Source organism: Manis pentadactyla, chromosome 10 (assembly GCF_030020395.1).
Source record: "Manis pentadactyla isolate mManPen7 chromosome 10, mManPen7.hap1, whole genome shotgun sequence".
NCBI classification, from domain to species: domain Eukaryota; kingdom Metazoa; phylum Chordata; class Mammalia; order Pholidota; family Manidae; genus Manis; species Manis pentadactyla.
The window spans coordinates 157601-179731 of record NC_080028.1 but is presented as its reverse complement, the minus strand read 5'-3'; the positions used below and the strand labels follow the sequence as shown (position 1 = coordinate 179731).

General features: G+C 37.4%; 1 pseudogene; it reads right to left on the bottom strand.

The window, feature by feature from the left end:
• Positions 1-6628: 6628 nt before the first annotated feature.
• Positions 6629-8706, bottom strand: LOC118923131 (glucose 1,6-bisphosphate synthase-like; annotated as a pseudogene).
• Positions 8707-22131: the final 13425 nt, after the last annotated feature.

Below are 22131 nucleotides of genomic sequence, written 5' to 3'. Positions count from 1 at the left end.
CTCCTTCCTAGGAAGGAATATCTAGTTTTCCAGATTTGCCTTCCCTCATTGTGCTCATTTCCTCACATGTAAGCCAACACTGGTTCATATCAAATTTATCAATCTTTGCCAATCTGATAGATGTTCTAATTTTCATTTTTAAAATTATGAATGAAGATGTTTATAAGTGAAGCAAGACTCTTTGATTTGCTTTCATGTCCCTGTGTATATTCTAACCCTGAAAATGTCTCACGGATCCTGGAGCAGACAGTCCCGCCCAGAGGGGAAGCAGAGCTGGGAAGAAATGGACAGGCCATACTGTCAGCCCACAGCAAAGGGCGTCTGGGCATCTGAGGGTCTACTCAGCGTTTTCTTGTGGGATAGTTAAGCAGATAGTAAATATTTTTAAAGATAGAATTCATAATGAATCTTATTCCTAGGAACAGTTACAGAAAATGATTTGACAGTCGCTGAACCTACACATGGAAAAACTCTGACACCAGAAAACTGGTCATGTCAGGAATAATAGATGTACAATAATGTGACTTAGGCAGAAATTCTAATTGTGAAATTGATCAGTATATGAAATTTTATATTGCAAGGAAAAAACATACCATTGAATGTAATTTTAGTAAATTTAAGTGGAAGTGGAAAAAAAATAGAGGTAGTTCATCTTTAGCATGTAGACAACCAATCAAGAAAGAGAAGTTAGCTTAAGGAGTTTTCTGCATAAACTGTATTCTTGGTAAAGAATCAGGGACCTGCTTCCTGTCACTATGGATGAGTCTTTGTGTGGACATGTGATCATTTCTCTTGGGTAAGTACTCAGAAGTGGCATGGCTGGGTCGTATGGTAGGTGTAAATTTTCACATATGAATACACCCATGGAACCATCAGCAAATTGATATAGGAAACATACCCATCACTCCCAAAAGTTCCCTTGTGGCACTTTATAATCCCTCTAGCCTCCTTCCCTCCTTGGCCCCAAGGACTTCTGTTAGGTAACTTCTCATCTTTCTTTTAATATATATTAGTTTGCATTTCTAAGAATTTTATATTAATGGAATCCTGAGTGGCAAGGACTCTTTTTTTGTCTAGTTTCTTTCATTCAGCATACTCAGTTTGAGATTAATCTACATGGTGATGTGTTTCAGTAGTTCATTCCTTTCTATTGCTGAGCATTTCATTGCATGGTCAAACCATGATTTGTTTTCCTGTCATCAGCTGATGACTTGTGGTTGTTTCCAGTTTGGGCTATTACTGATCACAGAGCCATGAACATCTGTAAACAAGTACACAAGCCTCTGTATGGGCCTATGCTTTCATATGTCTTGGCTAAGTTACTACGTGTGGAATAGTTGGATCATATGGTAGATGAACAGTCAGCATTTTTAAAAACTGCCAAAATATTTTTTCCAAGTGGTTGCAACATCCGACATTCCCACCAGCAGGGTAGGAGAGTTCATCTAGCTCCTTGTCAACACTCTGTATGGTGATTCTTTTTAATTTTATCCTTTCTGTTAGGTGTGTGGTAGTATTTCATTTGTGGGCTTTTCCCCCATAAACAAATACAGTTCATGAATAAGTTTAAAGCATTCTGAATGAATACAGTTAAGATTTCTCATCAGTGAGGTAATAGGGCAACAGCTTTTGACAGTAACAAAATGTGGGAGGTACCTAGGGAAAGAAGTAGAGAAAAAAACACATAAAACTAAATTTATACAAATAGCATTTGGATTTCCCAAACATCACAAACATCAATGGAAAGCATCTGAAATAAATATCAGTTCATAGAACAGTTTCTCGATTACACTCCAGCTAGTATCTTTGTTGCATCAATTCCAGAAGCAACCTACTTAAGAAATGAGAGGTCTATTTCCTAGATAAAGACATTCCAGAGCACTCAATCTCTCAGAACCTCTCCATCTGCTGAAGTTACTAACGTCAAAAGAATAATACTTTATATTTAAAACAAAATCCTCAAATGTCCTATAATGCTATACATTCTTCAAGATTAACAAAATTGTGTCCAAGTCTCACTTGATTTGCCAGGATAAATTAAAGAGAACATCCAAGCCAGTCTTTATGCATTGCATTCACGTGTTTACTACACAAAATACACAAAAAACATTTTTTGAGCTAAATTCTGCTAAATATGAAGCAAAACTCAAGTGTTACTTTCAGTGTTGTTTGTATCATCTTTGCTCCAACCTGAGTTTTTAAAAACAAATACCAAATGGAACCTTAAAAAGCTACTTAGTATATCCCTTAATATTTGAAATTTTTAGTGTCTTAAAAATAAAAAAGATTTAAAATGGAAGACTTCATGGCGATTCCTGCCAAAGAAGTTCTTAAACTTTACACATTGCCTTTCTTTTTTCGTTAAAGAGCCTTTCTTTTTTCTTTAAAGATCTTTATGTCCTCTTGTTCTGCTCTTACCAGAGATGGAGAACAGTTTATCATTTTTCTTCTTACTTGGAGACCTTTAATAAAAGCTTCAATTAAGAACTTAAGCCTTATTAAACTATGTCAACAGTTTTTTCCTCTCCAGAGTAAAAGGATCTTAATTTTTTAAGCTTTTTTCTCAGAGGTCTTATTTTTTAATCTATACTGTATTCCTTTTCATCTCTGCTATGCCTCCTCCTGAGTTTCCACAGATTCTTAAGACAACATCTTAGCAGGAGCTGAATTAGTAAAAGGGGTACTTTTTCTCACCTCCTAAAACTAGGCCTCCTTTCAGCTATGGCTGATAGAGGAAAACAACTGGTTGTGTGCTCATCAAAATAAGAAACGAACACCATCAACAACTGCACACGGTCAGTTTATTCCCTACTTCTAGGGTGGTGATAGGGTTAAACTTCACAGAAAGCATTTCCTGTGCCACCTTACTGTGCTTTCTATTTTTGTTTGTTTTTACTGATTATTTCCGGCTCTTCTTTGACCTTGCCCCAAGAATTCCTTCCTTTTACCCAAAGCTCTAGGTAATCCCAGTTTTACTATGTGCGCTCCCTGAGAATTACATCATTCATAAAGGAAAAGGTAAAGAGCACAGAGCCCAAGGCTGAGATTTAACGGCCAGGACTGTGTCTGGCTGGCCTGTGCTGTCACGGAATCCATCCTTTAAGCAAGTGTCTACCGACTGTGTCAAGTTCAGATGAAATACCATGTTCAGAGAGATCTGAGCACTTGGCTAGGATCAAATGATTCCTCAATCTATATACTTTGGGAACATTTGTAAAATTTCCTTAATTTAATTTTATATTTTTACATTTTTGAGGTAAGAATCCAAGCTTCAATAACTTTTCATCTTAACATGACGTAAATGTTGCATTATATTAAATCACTCAAATGACACTGTTCCCTTATATAGAATGGCTGTCCTGACCTGGTCTTAGTGATTATGAATTAGCTGTCATATCATCCTAGCTCCACTTCGTTCTTCTGTCACTGATACACGGACACTCAAATATACAATCGTTTACATCATTACAATCTACATTCCTAAAAGCAAACAACAAATTCTACACATTTCTTCTTCAGTGCAAAGCCTTTGAAAACAAACTTATTCAGAAAAGTGGTGCATGAAGCTAGCTGTCTATTATCTACAGTAATACAAAACCCAAGGAAGTCTAAGAAGTTCTAAGAAGGAAGGAAGGGACAGATTAACAACTGTGGCTGTACAATAATTTGAAAATTATATTTGGATTATGTAAGTTCAACCAAATGTTAACTGACAGCTGCAGCAAGCCAAACTTTTATTTAATGAACATTTTAATCAGCTCAAGACTTACATTATTATATATAATTTTAGGAAATAAATTCTCTAATTCTAGTGCTATCTCCTCTCCTCTAGGTAATTTATTTAGTATGATTACATCCAAGGCATTACGATTGCTGCCTCTTAAATATACTGCACGTGTTTTAGTGCTCTTTGAACAATACAGAACGTTAGGAAGATTAGATGACACTTCTTTGTTAAGTCTTTTTCAGAAGACCACAGAATCAACCAAAAGTGACCTTCCCCCCAGTTTTCTCTACATTAAAAATGATAGATAGTACTCATGTGATCAGAAAGTCTACAGAAGCCAGCCAAATGTTAGAAAAACTGGACCTTAGTTGTAGTGTTTTACAATACCTAAAATCTGTTTATTTCTTAGTAAGATTAGCACTACTTCATTTGCTAAAGGAATAATCTGCTTGCAAAAATATAATTCAAAAGTTAGACTTCCGAATAAATTCAGAGCTCCTTTCTCAGTTCAGATTTTTTCTTTTCTTAAATCAGCAAATCCTCTTTGATATAGAAGGGAGGCACCTATGTAGTCTGATTTTCTTTAACTGCCTGAAATTAACTGATTGCATCATAACTGTTTCAGTCCACAACCGTCCCTAAGAAGGCACTGAGGAATTTGTCAAGAACAAAGTCATTAGGAGTGTTGCCTCTATTGTTTCATGTTTAGTAAACATCAGAATTTAAAATATATTCAATTAATTTATAACTGCAGCAAAAGCATCTTTAATAGAGGTGCTGAAACTACATGTTGTAACACTATTCTAAATTGGAATTGCTAAATATCCTATTTCAAATACAAGTAAATTAATATCTGTGATGAAACAAAGACACTTTTTTTTTTTGAGAGGGCATCTCTCATATTTATTGATCAAATGGTTGTTAACAACAATAAAATTCTGTATAGGGGAGTCAATGCACAATCATTACTGAACCCCAAGCCTAATTCTCAACAGTCTCCAATCTTCTGAAGCATAACGAACAAGTTCTTACATGGTGAACAAGTTCTTACATAGTGAATAAGTTCTTACATGGTGAACAGTACAAGGGCAGTCATATCACAGAAACTTTCGGTTTTGATCACGCATCATGAACTATAAACAATCAAGTCAGATATGATTATTTGTTTGATTTTTATACTTGATTTATATGGGAATCCCACATTTATTCCTTATTATTATTATTACTTTTTTAATAAAATGCTGAAGTGGTAGGTAGATGCAAGATAAAGGTAGAAAACATAATTTAGTTCTGTAAGAGGGCAAATGTAGATGATCAGGTGTGTGCCTGTAGACTATGTGTTAATCTGAGCTAGACGAGGGCAATAAACATCCATGTATGCAGAAGATTTCTCTCAGAACATGAGGGGGGAGGTTCTAAGCCTCACCTCTGCTGCTCCCCATTTTCTCACCAGATGGCCCCCTGCGACTGTGCCTGTCTTAGGTTGTTCCTCCCTTGAGGAATCTTTTTTTTTTTTTTTTTTTTTAATAATTATTTTTTTATTGAAGGGTAGTTGACGCACAGTATTACATTACATTAGTTTCAAGTGTACAACACAGTGGTAGAACATTTATATACATAATTCGAGGTTCCAGCTATCACCCTAACAAGCTGTTACATCATCTTGACTATATTCCTTATGCTATACATTACATCCCGGTTACTTATTTATTTTACCATTGGAAGTCTGTCCGTTTTTTTTTTTTTTTTTTTTTTTGAGAGGGCATCTCTCATATTTATTGATCAAATGGTTGTTAACGACAATAAAATTCTGTATAGGGGAGTCAATGCTCAATGCACAATCATTAATCCACCCCAAGCCTAATTTTCGTCAGTCTCCAATCTTCTGAGGCATAACAAACAAGTTCTTACATGGAGAACAAATTCTTACATAATGAATAAGTTACCTAGTGAACAGTACAAGGGCAGTCATCACAGAAACTTTCAGTTTTGCTCATGCATTATGAACTCTAAACAGTCAGTTCAAATATGAATACTCATTTGGTTTTTATACTTGATTTATGTGTGGATACTACATTTCTCTCTTTATTATTATTATTTTTAATAAAATGCTGAAGTGGTAGGTAGATACAAGATAAAGGTAGAAAACATAGTTTAGTGTTGTAAGAGAGCAAATGTAGATGATCAGGTGTGTGCCTGTAGACTATGTGTTAATCCAAGCTAGACCAGGGCAATAAAACATCCACGTATGCAGAAGATTTCTCTCAGAACAGGGGGGGTGAGGTTCTAAGCCTCACCTCTGTTGATCCCCAATTTCTCACCTGATGACCCCCCTGCGACTGTGCCTGTCTTAGGTTGTTCCTCCCTTGAGGAATCTTACCCGTCTCTGGCTAACCAGTCATCTTCCGGGGCCATACAGGGAAATGTAAAGTTGGTAGGTGAGAGAGAAGCAATATTCTTTGAAAAGGTTAGCTTTTTACTTCTTTGCATATTTATGCCCTGTGGCTTCTATGCCCAGCATTTGTCTTGAGGTATCTTTACCACTTGGAAGAATTTTGATACTCGGTAATTTTAGATATGAGGCACGAATCAAAGACACTTTTTTTTTACAGTGATCTGTGAACAGTGTCATTTTCTTGCCTGCTTTATGGATTAATTCCTTACCTAGCTCTATAATCATGGTAATAACACCCATATGCTTTTTAAAAAAAATGTGTTATACAGAATTACAAGACCATGGAACTAAGCTTAATCATACTTTAATTAGAAAACTCTTGTATTGAAGGAAGAATGTGTTACTATAATACTTTAAATGTAATGACTAATGTAACTAACATTCAGGATCATGAAAAATTTGAATAATTTCCCTCCAGACCATTTCATTTCAAATTCATAGTTTGCTCAGTTAGCTGACCAAAAGAGGAAAAAAGACACTCATCCAGATGAGACAGAGTTCGAAGCATAAATATAACATTCTTGGTGGTTCCTCTCCCTGTACCAGCGCAGTGTAAGGACAGACTAGTGTACGCCTTACGGAGCGCCAGTGCGGGCCGTCCCTCCTGGGCACGGGCCTCAGGGCGTTTCTTGAGGTCTTCTTCCAGTAAGGCGGTGTCGCTCTGGTCAGGTAATGTGCACACCTCTCCGTCATACCTTATCTTTGGCTCTGTTCTACTTGTCGAAGGAGTTGCAATGCAGCCATTTTGACAAGTAAATTGATCCTTTGGCTACTTTTACTAACAGGCAGCACTATTTCCTATTAAGCTGGCTGCTGTCCTACACAGTGGCAATGTCCCATACATGCAATATAACAATTTTCCCACAAAATTTTGGATAATTCTTTCGGAGAAACAAAATTGCGAAGCCTTTTAAATATATTTTGATGATAGTTGGATCATAACACAGGAACAGTTTTCACAAATGTTAAATCAGTTGCTGCTTAAATATTATGCTCTTAGTTTCCAGGTAAGATATCATTTCAGCAAGAACAACAGCTGTATTCACCTCGTATTTATCCAAAAGTGAAGTTACAGACAGAAAACAATGGACTCTTTAAATGCAAAAGGGACTTCTATCCTGTTTTCCAGGAGGTCTTTTTTTTTTTTTCCTGTTTTTTTTTGAGAAATAGCTGACATTTATCACAGTGTAAGTTTAAGGTGTGTGGCATGACAGTTTGATTCACATACATTGTGAAATGACTACCACCATAGGTTCAGCTAACATCTATCTGCTTATATAGATACAATAAGAAGAAAAGAAAAAAAAGGTAAAAAAATCTGTCTTTGTGATGAGAACAAGGATTTCCTCTCTTAACAACTCTCCTGCGTACAATACACCCGTCGCTACAGTCGGCCTGCTGTCCCAGGCAGTATTCTCCTACTCCCAATCCATTAAAAACCTGCTAGTGTTTCTTGAAAATGAATCCTTTAAGCACAATTGGCTTAAAAATTTTGGGAAAGACTGTGGTGGCTAGGCTATACACATCTTCCTGTAAGCATTTCTTGATTTTTTTTCCTTCCAGCAATCACTCATCTACCCACCCACCCAAACCTGCCCGCTCGTTCCCTGTGAAAACATCCCGACAACCATCCTCCCGAGGTTCTGCCCTGCCAGTCGGTCCACACCAGGGTCTGTGGGAGTGCTTTCTGGGCATTTCCCCTCTCTGCCTGCTGCACAGAAGTTCCAGCACAGATTCTCCAACTTCAGGTTTTGGGCCTTTAACAGCAGAAACATCTGCATCAAGATCTTTTGGTTTTGGTAATGGAATTGGAAGCTTAAAAGCAAACACTTGAAAAGCCAGCTGCATATAGTCATGTCCAACTCCATGAAAAGAGGTATGTACAAATTTCAAGGTGGTCTTTGAGTTTAATTCACTGTGAAAACAGTTATTTCAGATCTTCCACGTATCTCCTCCAGATGTCCTACAGAGGATCTCTCACCAGTGGGCCAGTATCCACTGAATCATCATTTCAGGAACCATCCAGGCCACCATACCACCTTCTCTGCTTCCTGGAATTTCTTTATCATGAGGTGTGATCTGAACTCCAGTTTCCAAATAAACCTTGTATCTTGTCTTCCTTGTGAGAGGCCATGACCCACACCTGTACCTGCTTTGAGCTCCCAACTGCAGAAGATACAAAAGGTGTAGGAAGTTAGTTTGAGAAAAGGCACCAGGGAACCATAGCCAGCCAGCAGGCCTGCAGCAGGGAGTATGCCAATCTCTGGCTGCCACAGCTGCTGGTTCCTGGACCCTGGGTGGCAGACCCAAGCAAAGCTTGACTGCATGAAGTCTGAGCAACTTCCCTCAAGGTATTTATGCATCCTCTGTGTTGACGGTACTGCTGTAAGGTCATTAATACAGCAAAGGCCTGCCCCTATCCAGAACTAAGTCCTGGGGTCCCAAAAGTCATTTAGCAGCAAAGACGATCTTGAAACTCCTTGTTTATCCTATTCTGTAACAGATTTTTCCATTTGCTTTTTTGTTTTGGGACGGTTTACTGGTTTATTATAAAGGATACAACTCAGAAACAGCCTCATGGAAGAGACAAATAAGGCAAGGTGTGTGGTGAGTGGGGTGTTAAACTTCCCTGTTCTCCCTGGGCCCACCACTCAGAACTGCTGAGTTCAATCTGCAAATCATATGGTTTTAATTTACATGTCCCTAGTGGCTAGCAATGTTGAGTGTATTTTCATGTGCTGACTGCCCTTCATATATCTTCTTGGTGGTCTGCTCAAATCTTTTGCCTCTAAAAATTTTCATTGTTGTATTTTTATAGTTTTGAGAGTTCTTTATATATGCTGAGGATAATTTATCACATATACGCTTTGTAAGTATTTTCTCGTTGTCAGAGGCTTGTCTTTTCATTCTCTAGTGTCTTTTGAAGAACAGAAGTTTTAAATTTTGATGAAGTACAATTAATCAATATGTTCTTTTTTATAGATCAGGCTTTTGGTGTCATATCTAAGAAATTTTTCCATAACCAAAGGCTACAAAGATTTTCTTCTAGAAGTTTTAAAGTTTTAGGTTTTATATTTAAGTCTGTGGTCCATTATGAATTAATTTCTGTATGTGGCATGAGATATGGATCTAAGTTCATTTTTTAAATTAAGGTATCATTGATATACAATCTTAAGAAGGTTTCACATGAGCAACATTGTGGTTACTACATTTACCCATATTATCAAGTCCCCTCCACATACCCCATTACAGTCATTGTCCATGAGCATAGTAAGATGCTGTAGTCATTACTTGTCTTCTCTGTGCTATACTGCCTTGCCCATGCCCCCCCTACATTATGTATGCTAATCGTAATACCCCTTAATCCCCTTCTCCCTCCCTCCCCATGCACCCTCCCCCATCCCTCCCCTTTGGTAACCTCTAGTCCCTTCTTGAAGTCTGTGAGTCTGCTGCTGTTTTGTTTCTTCAGTTTTGCTTTGTTGTCATACTCCACAAATGAGGGAAATCATTTGGTATTTGTCTTTCTCCACCTGGCTTTCATTTCACTGAGCATAATATCCTCAGGCTCCATCCATGTTGTTGCAAATGGTAGGATTTGTTTTCTTCTTATGGCTGAATAATATTCCATTGTGTATATGTGCCACATCTTCTTTATCCATTCATCTACTGATGGACACTTAGGTTGCTTCCATGTCTTGGCTATTGTAAATAGTGCTGCAATCAACATAGGGGTGCATATGTCTTTTTGAATCTGAGAAATTATATTCTTAGGGTAAATTCTTAGGAGTGGAATTCCTGGGTCAAATGGTATTTCTATTTTTAGTTTTTGAGGAACCTCCACACTGCTTTCCACAATGGTTGAACTAATTTACATTCCCACCAGCAGTCTAGGAGGGTTCCCCTTTCTCTGCATCCTCACCAGCATTTGTTGTTGTTTGTCTTTTTGATGTTGGCCATCCTAACTGCTGTGAGGTGATATGGATTAAAGTTCATTTTTATATATGGATGTTCAAATGTTTCCACATTGTATGTTGAAAAGAGTCCTTAGCTGAACTGTCTTTGCATCTCTGAAGAAAATCAGTTGTTCACACATGTACTATTCTACTTCAGAGCTTTGTTTTGTTCCTTTGATCTGTTTATCTCAACACTGCTACCACTGTCTTAATATACATAGCTTTGTAATAAGTCTTGAAATTAGATACTACACATCTTCTAATTTTGTTTCTTTTTCTCAAAGGTATCATGGCTATTTTTGGTCCTTAGCTGTTCAATATGAATCATCAGCTTGTTGATTTGTTAAAAAAAAACCCTGCTGGAGTTTTTATTGTTATCATGTTAAATCTATAGATCAATTTGAGGAGACATGACATCTTCACAATATTGAGCTCTCTGAACCATGAACACAGTACATCTCCCCAGTAAAATATAGGACTTCTTTAATTTCCCTTAGTTAATAGTTTGAGTGTGCAACTCTGTCACGTATTTTGTTAGAATTGTTCCTAAGCATTTCATATGTTGATAGTATTGTAAATGGTATTTTATCTAAATTTTCAATTGTTCATTGCTAGTATATATTGCAATAATTTTTGTGTTGTGTATACTGAAATCTTGCTGTATTGATGTATTAATTCTAAGTTAATTTAAAAAATTTAAATAATTTAAAAAATTAAGTAATTTTTGTAGATTCCATTGGGTTTATACATGGACAAGTAAGTCTTCTGTGAATAAGACGGTTTTAATTTTTTCCAATCTGGATGCCTTTATTTCTTTTCCTTGTCTGATTGCACTGGCCAGAACATTCAGTGTGACATTGAATGCAAGTGGTGAGAGAGGACATTTTCATTCTGCTCCTGATCTTAGGGGTGTATAATTAAGACTTTCCCCATTAAGTATGATGTTAACATTGAAGTTATCAGATTAGTATGATGTTTTTCACAGATATCCTTTATTAGATTGAGGATGTTCCCTCTTATATGTACTTGGCTAAGAGTCATTTTTTTTTTAATATCAAGAATGAATGTTGGATTTTTTTCAGAAGTTTTTCTGCATCTATTGAGATGTTTCTGTAGTTTTTTCTGTTTTACTTTGTTAATCTGGTGAATTGTATTGATTTCTCTTTTTAAAAATAAACTATTTCAGAATGCTTTTAGATTTACAGAAAAGTTGCAAAGTAGTGTAGAGTTTCCATATGTTCATTACCCAATTTCAGGTTCTCTTGTTGTTAACATCTTGCATAACCATGGTGCATATGTCAACATTAAGATATCAACATTGGTACATTACTATTAGCCAAAGTCCACACTTCATTCAGATTTCACTTACTGTTCTTTTTTTTTCTTTAGTGACCTTTTTCTGTTCCAAGGTCCAATCTGGGGCATCACTTTGCTCCTGTTTGTCAGGTCTTTTCAGTCTCCTCCGGTCTGTGATTGTTACTCAATATTTATATTTTTCTTTTATATAACCTTGACAGTTTTGAGCAATACCACTTAGATGTTTTGTAGAATGTCCCTCAGTTTGAATTGTCTGATGCTTTTCTCAGTATTATATTGGGATTATGAGTTTTAGGAAAGAATCCTGCAGAGATGAAGTCCCCTTCTCATCACATCCATCAGAGGGCCATGACATACACCTGACAACAGTGGTGATGTCAACCTTGATTGCTTGGTTAGGGCAGTACTCTTCAGGTCTCTTCACTGTTTCTTCCAGAAGGGAGTCCCTCAGTTCGGCTCACCCTCACCCTTTCTGGGGTGGTGGTAAAGGGTCAGCTCCTGCAGGGTGTGGTATCTGTGTGCAGGTATGTCTTTTGTTTTGTGCTTCACTTTATTGTGCTACTGAGATACTGCATTTTTTACAAATTGAAGGCTGTTGCCCCCTGCATTGAGCAAGTCTATTGGAGTCATTTTTTGCTCACTTTGTGTCTCTGTGTCACTTTTGGTAAGCCTTGCAATATTTCAAACTCTTTCATTATTATTATATTTGTCACGGTGATCTGTGACCAGTGGTCTATGATGTTACTGTGTGACTGTTTTGGGTCCCAAGAACCATGCTCATAGGAGTGAACACAATGAATGTTGTGTTCTGACTGCTTCACTGACTGGCTGTTCCTCCATCTTTCTCCCTCTCCTTGGGCCTCCCTATTCCCTGAAACACAGCCATATTGAAATTAGGCCAGTCTATAACCCTGCAGTGGCCTCTAAGTGCTCAAGTGAAAGGAAGTGCTGCATATCTCTTGCTTTAAATCAAAAGCTAGATATGATTAAGCTCAGTGAGGAAGGCATGTCAAAAGCCAAGATGGACTAAAAGCTAGGCCTCTTGTACCAAAAAATTAGCCAAATTGTTGAATGCGAAAGAAAAGTTCTTGAAGGAAATTTAAAATGCTACTCCAGTGAACACAGAAATGATAAGGAAATGAAGCAGCATTATTGCTGATGTGGAGAAAGTTTGGGTGGGCTGAACAGATCACACCAGCCACAACAGTCCCTTAAGCCAAAGCCTCAGCGAGAGCAAGGCCCTGACTCCCTTTAATTCTATGAGGGCTGAGAGAGGTAAGGAAGCTGCAGGAGAAAAGTTGGAAGCTGGCAGAGGTTGGTTCGTGAGGTTTAAGGTAAGATGCTGTCACCATAACATAAAAGTGCAGGTGAAGCAGCAAGTGCTGATGGAGAAGCTGCAGCAAGTTACCCAGGAGATGTAGCTCAGATAACTAATGAAGGCGGCTACACTGAGCAACAGATTTTCCGTGTGAAGGAAACAGCCTTCTGTTGGAAGAAGATGGCATCTAGGACTTTCTTAGCTAGAGAGAAGTCAGTGCCTGGCTTCAAATCTTCAAAGGGCAGGCTAATGCAGCTGGTGACTTTTAAGTTGAAGCCAGTGGTCATTTAGCATTAAAAAAATCCTAGGGTTCTTAAGAATCAAGCTAAATCTACTCTGCCTGTGCTCTGTAAGTGGAACAACAAAGTCTGGATGACAGCACATCTGTTTACAAATGTGGTTATTGAATATCACAAGCCCCTTGTTGAGAACTGCTCAGAAAAAAAGATTCCTTTCAAATTACTGCTCATTGGCAGAGTACCTGGTCACCAAGAGCTCTGATGGATATGGATGAGATGAATGTTGTTTTCATGCCTGGTAAACAACATCCATTTCTGTAGGCCATGGGTCAAGATGTAATTTTGACTTCCAGTCTTATTATTTATGAAATACATTTGGTAAGGCTATAGCTTCCAGAGAGAGTGATTCCTCTGATGGATCTGGGCAAAATAAATTTTGAAAATCTTCTGGAAAAGATTCACCTTTCTAGATGCCATTAAGGATATTGGTGATTCACAGTATGAGGTAAAAATATCAACATTGACAAGAGTTTGGAAGAAGTTGATTCCAACCCTCCTGGATGACTTTGAGGGGTTCAAGACTTCAGTGAGAAGGTTACTATAGATGTGGTGGAAATATCAAGAGAAGTAGAATTAGAAGTAGAACCTGAAGATGGGACTGAATTGCTGCATCTCAGGATCAAACTTGAACAGATGAGGAGTTGCTTCTTAGGGATGAGCAAGGGTGTGGTTTCTCAAGATGGAATCCACTCCTAGAGGAGATGCTGTGAAGATTGTTGAAATGATAGCAAAGGATTCAGAATATGACATAAACTTGGTAAAGCAGCTGCAGCATTTGACAGGATTGGCTCCAGTTTTGAAAGAATTTCTACTGTGGGCAAAATGCTATCCAATGGCATAGCCTACTATAGAGAAATCGTTCATGAAAAGAAGAGGCAATTGAGTGAGCAAACTTCATTCTCGTCTTAAGAAGTCACCACAAGGCTTTATAACATGCTCCTAAATAATCAATGGATCAATGAGCAAATAAAAACAGAGATCAAGCAACATATGGAGACAAATAACAACAATGATTCAACACTGCAAAATATGTGGATGCAGCATAGGCCATGCTAAGAGGGAAGTATATTGCAATACAGGCCTACCTCAGGAAAGAAGAACAATCCCATATGAACAGTCTAAACTCACAATTAATGGAACTAGAAAAAGAAGAACAAATGAGGCCCAAAGTCAGTAGAAGGAGGGACATAATAAAGATCAGAGCATAAATAAATAAAATCGAGAAGAATAAAATAATAGAAAGAATCAATGAAAGCAGGAGCTGGTTCTTTGATAAAATAAACAAAATAGATAAACCCCTAGCCAGACTTATCAAGAGAGTCTACACACATTAACAGAATCAGAAATGAGAAAGGAAAAATCATGACGGACCCCACAGAAATACAAAGAATTATTAGAGAATACCATGCTAACAAGCTGGATATGCTAACAAGCTGGATAACCTAGGAGAAACAGACAACTTCCTAGAAAAATACAACCTTCCAATGCTGACCAAGGAAGAAACAGAAAATCTAAACAGACCAATTACTAGCAACGAAATTGAATCGATAATCAAAAAAACTACCCAAGAACAAAACGCCTGCACCAGATGGATTCACCGCTGAATTTTATTATTAGACATTTAGAGAAGACATAATACCTATTCTCCTTAAAGTTTTCCAAAAAACAGAAGAGGAGGGAATACCTCCAAACTCATTCTATGAGGCCAGCATCACTCTAATACCAAAACCAGGCAAAGACACCACATAAAAAAAGAAAATTACAGACCAATATCCCTGATGAACATAGATGCAAAAATAATCAACAAAATATGAAGAAACCGAATTCAAAAAATATGTAAAAAAGATCATCCATCATGATCAAGGAGGATTTATTCCAGGGATGCAAGGATGGTACAACATTCGAAAATCCATCAACATCATCCACCACATCAACAAAAAGGAGGACAAAAACCACATGATCATCTCTGTAGATGCTGAAAAAGCATTTGACAAAATTCAACATCCATTCATGATAAAAACTCTCAACAAGATGGGTATAGAGGGCAAGTACCTCCACATAATAAAGGCCATATATGATAAACCCACAGCAAACATCATACTGAACAGCAAGAAGCTGAAAGCTTTTCCTCTAAGATCGGGAACAAGAAAAGGATGCCCACTCTACCCACTTTCATTCAAAATAGTTCTGGAGGTCCTGGCCATGGCAATCAGACAACACAAAGGAATAAAAGGCATCCATATAGGCAAGGAAGAAGTTAAACTGTCCCTATGCAGATGACATGTTATGGTACATAAAAACCCTAAAGAATCTACTCCAAAACTACTAGATCTAATATCTGAATCCAGCAAAGTAGCAGGATACAAATTAATACACAGAAATCTGTTGCATTCCTATACACTAATGATGAACTAGCAAAAAGAGAAATCAGGAGAACAGTTCCATTCACAATTGCATCAAAAAGAATAAAACACCTCAGAATAAACCTAACCAAGGAAGTGAGACCTATACTCTGAAAATACAAGACACCATGAGAGAAATTAAAGAAAATACCAATAAATGGAAACACATCCTGTGCTCATGGAGAGGAAGAATTAATATTGTTAAAATAGCCATCCTGCCTAAAGCAATCTACAAATTCAATGCATTCCCTATCAGAATACCAACAGCATTCTTCAATGAACTAGAGCAAATAGTTCTAAAATTCATATGGAAACACAAAAGACCCCGAATAGCCAAAGCAATCCTGAGAAGGAAGAATAAAGCTGGGGGGAATCTCACTTCTCAACTTCAAGCTCTACTACAAAGCCACAGTAATTAAGACAATTTGGTACTGGCACAAGAACAGACCTACAGACCAGTGGAACAGACTAGAGAGCCCAGATATAATCCCAAGCATATATGGCCAATTAATATATGATAAAGGAGCCATGAACATACAATGGGGAAATGACAGCCTCTTCAACAGCTGGTGTTGGAAAAACTGGACAGCTACATGCAAGAGAATGAAACTGGATCACTGTCTAACCCCATACACAAAAGTAAATTTGAAATGGATCAAAGACATGAATGTAAGCCATGAAATCATAAAACTCTTAGAAGAAAACATAGGCAAAAATCTCTTGAATATAAACATGAGTAACTTTTTCCTGAACACATCTCCCCAGGCAAGGGAAACAAAATAAAAAATGAACAAATGGGATTACATCATGCTGAAAAGCATGCTGTACAGCAAAGGACACTATCCGCAGAACAAAAAGGCATCCTACAGTATGGGAGAATATATTTGTAAATGACATATCCGACAATGGGTTAACATCCAAAATATATGAAGAACTCACACACCTCAACACCCAAAAAGTAAATAACCCTATTAAAAAATGGGCAGAGGATATGAGGAGACACTTCTCCAAAGAAGAAATTCAGATGGCCAACAGACACATGAGAAGATGCTCCACATCACTAATCATCAGGGAAATGCAAATTAAAACCACAATGAGATATCACCTCATGCCAGTTAGGATGGCCAACATAGAAAAGACTAGGAACAACAAATGCTGGTGAGGGTGTGGAGAAAGGGGAACCCTTCTACACTGCTGGTGGGAATGTAAATTAGTTCAACCATTGTGGAAAGCAGTATGGAGGTTCCTCAAAAAACAAAAAATAGAAATACCATTTGACTCGGCAATTCCATTCCTAGAAATTTACCCAAAGAAAACCTCTCAGATTCAAAAAGACATATGCACCCCTAGGTTTATCGCAGCACTATTTACAATAGCCAAGATATGGAAGCAACCTAAGTGTCCATCAGTAGATGAATGGATAAAGAAGATGTGGTACATATACACAATGGAATACTATCAGCCATAAAAAAGAAACCATTTGCAACAACATGGATGGAGCTAGAGGGTATTATGCTCAGTGAAATAAGTCAGGCAGAGAAAGACAAATGCCAAATGATTTCCCTCATTTGTGTAGTATAACACGGAAGCAAAACTGAAGGAACAAAATAGCAGCAGACTCACAGACGCCAAGAAGGGCCTAGTGGTTACCAAAGCGGAGGGGTTGGGGAGGGTGGGTGGGGAGGGAGTGATAAGGGGATTGTCGGGTATCATGATTGGTGCACATGGTGTGTAGGGGGTCAGGTGGAAGACAGTGTAACTCAGAGAAGACAAATAGGGACTCTGTGGCATCTTACTACACTGATGGACAGTGACTGCAATGGGGTATTGGGGTGGGGGAGGGACTCAATAATAAGGGTGAATATAATGACCACATCATTTTTCTTGTGGAAAAAAAAGTCACCACAGCCACTCCAGGCCTTTACCTAATCACCACCTTGATTAGTCAGTGGCCATCAGCATAGAGGCAGATCCTCCACCAGGAAAATGATTCTGACTTTCTTAGAGCTCAAACGGTGCTGAGCAGTGTTTTAGCAATAAGGTATTTCAACATTAAGGTATGTACACTGTTCTCTAAGAATATAATGCTGTTATGACTTTAATAGACTTCAGTGTAGGGCAAACGTGATTTTTATGTGAGCTGGGAAACAAAAAAGAAACTCATTTGACTTGCTTCCTTGTGGTAAAACTGAACCCGCAGTCTCAAGAGGTGTGCCTGTATGGTATCTGGAGTTCTTCTATAGGGAAGGTTTGAATCTTCTCACCTATTTATTGTTCTTAGCAGTATAGACTCCCATATATTTATTTATTTTATGGTTTGGATTGTAAGCCAATAGTATGTTGACAAATTTGTTGCTCACATTGTTCTAGCTTTTGCCATTCGGAGCCATTTCATGTTGGCCTTTGTGTCCTTTCCATATGACCCCATAATTTTACTTTTTGAGTATATCCTTACCTTTTGGTACTACCAGATGCTCCAGGCTCATCTTGTATTTTCCCTGCTTCAGTCCTGGAATCAGCCATTTCTCCAAGATGACCTAGTTCCTTTTATTAAAGAATTATATTAGAAACCAAGATCTGGGTACCAGGCATGCTTATTGCTACTTGGATGTCATTGCTTTTAGTTCCTTTAAGCTAGAGAAGATAAAGCTGGGTATGTATCTTAACCCATGTATACATGCATATCTGTTATTGTTTCTGTATCTATCCTAATGCATACTTACTAAGCCAAACATGAGTTCATGCTGATGTTTCCAACTGTAATCCAGTCACAGCGTTTATTTTATCCTTCCCTTCTTGCTTATACTGATTATTTTTTATTAAGGTGTCACTGATATACACTCTTATACTGAATAATTTTTGAATTCTTAACTGACAATTCATTCCTGGAGTCAAGTCCATGATGGTTAAATTATCCTTTTTATGTATTGTTGGATTTCATTTGCTAAAAGAAATGTGCATCTACGTTCTTGAAGGATATTTTTCTGTAGTTTTCTTTCAAATACTATGTGTTAATCTTGCCTAAGATACTGCTGGCCACATAAAACAAGTTTGGGAGTAAGTCCTATGCTTCAGTTTTCTGGAAGAGTTGTATAAAATTGGTATTATTTCTTCCCTGAATGTTTGGTAGGATTTACAAGTAAAGCTATCTGGAGCTGGAGTTTACTTTGTGGGAAGGTATGTGACTGGGAACTCATAGCTATAGGACAATTCGAGTCATCTGTCTTCTTGAGTGAGCTTCAGTAGCTTTTATCTTTCAGAGAATTTATCCATTCCATCCGACTAGTCAAACTGGTAGGCATGATGTTCTTCATAGCATTCCTTTATTATTCTTCTACTAACTACCTATCTGCTGTATTTGTGATGATGTCATCTTCCTAACATTGGTTCCGTTTAATCTTTTTTTCCCCCCTGATTAGTCCAACTAGAGGATTATCAGCTTTGTTGATCTCAAAGAATCAGCTTTTGGTTTCATTCACTTTCTCTTTTTCTCGTTCCTGTTTTCTATTTCATGGATTTTTTCTCTGATCTAGATTATTGCCTTTCTTCTATGTACTTTGGGTTTAATTTATTATTCTTTTTCTAGTTTCCTAAGGTGGAAACTGAGGTCTTCAATTTGAAACCTTTTTCTTCTTTTCTAATATAAGCATTTAACACTATAAATTTCTCCCTAAGTATTACTTTAGTGACATCACTCATTTTTATATGTTGTTTACATTTTTATTTGCTTCAAAATACTTTCTAATTTCCTTTTTGATTTCATATTTGACCCATAGATTGTCTAGAGCATGCTATTTGGTTACCAAATAGTTGGGAGTATTTCTTTTACTGATTTCTAATATTAATTCCACTGTTGTCAGAGTACATATTTTGAATGGCTTGATTCCTTGTAAACTTACTGAGACTTGTTTTATGGCTTAGGACATGGTCTATATTTGTAAATATTCTTTGAGTACCTGAAAAATACATATTTTCCTCTGTTTTGGGGTAGAGCATTCTATAAATATCAATTAGTTCAGGATGGTTGATATTTTCTGTTCAAATTTTCTATATCCTTGGTGATTTTCCTTAAGTTTGTCCTATAAATTATTGAGAGGGATTACTGAGATGTCAGAATATAACTGCAAATTTATTTCTCCTTGTAGGTCTATCACTTTTCCTTTATATATCTTTTAACAGCTATATTGGCATACAATTCACATTCCATATAGTTCACCCACTTAAACTGTACAATGCAATGGCTTTCAGGACATTCACAGAATTCTGCAACCACCACCACAACCAATTCTCGAACATTTTCATTACCTTAACAAGAAATCCCACACCTCTTAGCTGGCAGGATTGTAAAATGGTGCAGTCTCTGTGGAAATAGTTTGTCAGTTCTTAAAAAATTAAACATAGAGCCATCCTAGGACCAAGGAATTCCACTCTGAGGCATCGCCTTGAAAACAGGGATCCAAACAGAGAGCTGGACACCAGTGTTCACAGCAGCACTATTCACAATAGCCAAAAAGTGGAAACAACTCATGTGTGTCCATCAACAGATGAATGAACAAAATACTGTGTATATACATGAAATGGAGTATTATTCAGCCATAAAAAGGAATGAAGTTTTGATACATGTTACAACATGGAATTTTCCTGGAAATATTATAGGTGAAATAAGCCAGATACAAAAGCACAAATATTGTATGATTCCACTTCTATGAGGTGCCGAGAATAGGAAATTCAAAGTGACAGAAAGCAGAATAGAGGTTATTAGTGCGCAGGGGAGGGCAGAATGGGCTACTGTTGCTTAGCAGTTAAAGTTAACAAAAAAGTCAGGGTACAAGATCAACACACAAAAACCAGCTGTGTTTCTATAACCAGTACTAAATAATCAAAAAAGGAAATAGCATCCAAAGAATACCCAGAAATAAATTTAACTAGTAACTGAAAGATTTGTTCATGGAAACTACAAACATTGTTGAAAGAAATTAAAGACCTAAATAAATGGAAAGACATTCAGTGTTCATGGGCTGGAAGGCATAATACTGTTAAAATGGCAAAACAATTGTTAAAAAGAACAAAGTGGGAGAACTCACACTTTCCAGGTTCAAAACTGTACTACAGAGCTACAGTAATCAAAACAGTGTGGTACTGGCATAAGGATAGACATGTAGACCAATGGAATAGAACTGAGAGTCTAGAAATAAACTCATACAACTACGACCAATTGATTTTTGGCAAGGGTGGTAAGGCTATCCAAAAAGAAAAGGATATTTTCTTGAAAAAGTGATGCTGGGACAACTGGATATCCATGTGTGAAGTATGAAGTTGGACCCCTACCTTATGCCATATAAAAATATTAACTCAAAATGGATCCATGACCTAAATATAAGAGCTAAAACCATGGAACTCTTAGAAGAGAACATAAGGGTCAAGTATTCATGACCTTGGATTTGGCAATAGATCCCTGGATATGACACCCAGAGCATGAACAACAACAGAAGAAAGATAAACTGGATTTTCTGTGCATCAAGGACATTTTCAAGAAAGTGTAAAGACAATCTAAAGGATGGGAGAAAATATTTGCAAAGCATAAATATGAGTAGGATTTAATATCTAGAATATATAAAAAATTTACACCAACAAGAAGACAAAACAACCCAGTTTAAAAACAGGCAAAGTACTTGGATAGATCTCCAATGAAAATCTATACATGGCAAACAAGCACATGAAGAAATATTCAACGTCATTAGTGTAAGGGATATTCAAGTCACATCCACAAGGAGATACCTCTTTACAATTACTAGCATAGCTAAAATTGCCTTTAAAAATGGAAAATAACAAGTGCTGACAAGGACATGAGTAAATTGGGATCCTTGACATTGTTTGTATTCTTTTTTTTTGGTATCATTAATGTACAATTACATGAGCATCATTGTGGTTACTAGACTCCCCCCATTATCAAATCCCCCCACATACCCCATTACAGTCACTGTCCATCAGCGTAGTAAGATGCTATAGAGTCACTACTTGTCTTCTCTCGGCTATACTGCCTTCCCCATGCCCCCTCCTACATTATGTGTGTTAATCATAATGCCCCTTATTCCCCTTCTCCTTCCCTTCCCACCCCCGCACCCCCAGTCCCTTTCCCTTTGGCAACTGTTAGTCCATTCTTGGGTTCTGTGAGTCTGCTGCTGTTTTGTTCCTTCAGTTTTTGCTTTGTTCTTATGCTCCACAGATGAGTGAAATCATTTGGTACTTGTCTTTCTCCGCCTGGCTTATTTCACTGAGCATAATACCCTCTAGCTCCATGCACATTGTTGCAAATGGTAGGATTTGTTTTCTTCATATGGCTGAATAATATTCCTTTGTGTATATGTACCACATCTTCATTATCCATTCATTTCCTGATGGACACTTAGGTTGTTTCCATTCCTTGGCTACTGTAAATACTGCTGCGATAAACATAGGAGTGCATCTGTCTTTTTCAAAGTGGGCTCCTGCATTCTTAGGGTAAATTCCTGGGAGTGGAATTCCTGGGTCAAATGATATTTCTATCTTGAGTTATTTGAGGAATCTCCATACTGCTTTCCACAGTGGTTGAACTAATTTACATTCCCACCAGCAGTGTGGGAGGGTTCCCCTTTCTCCACATCCTCGCCAACGTTTGTT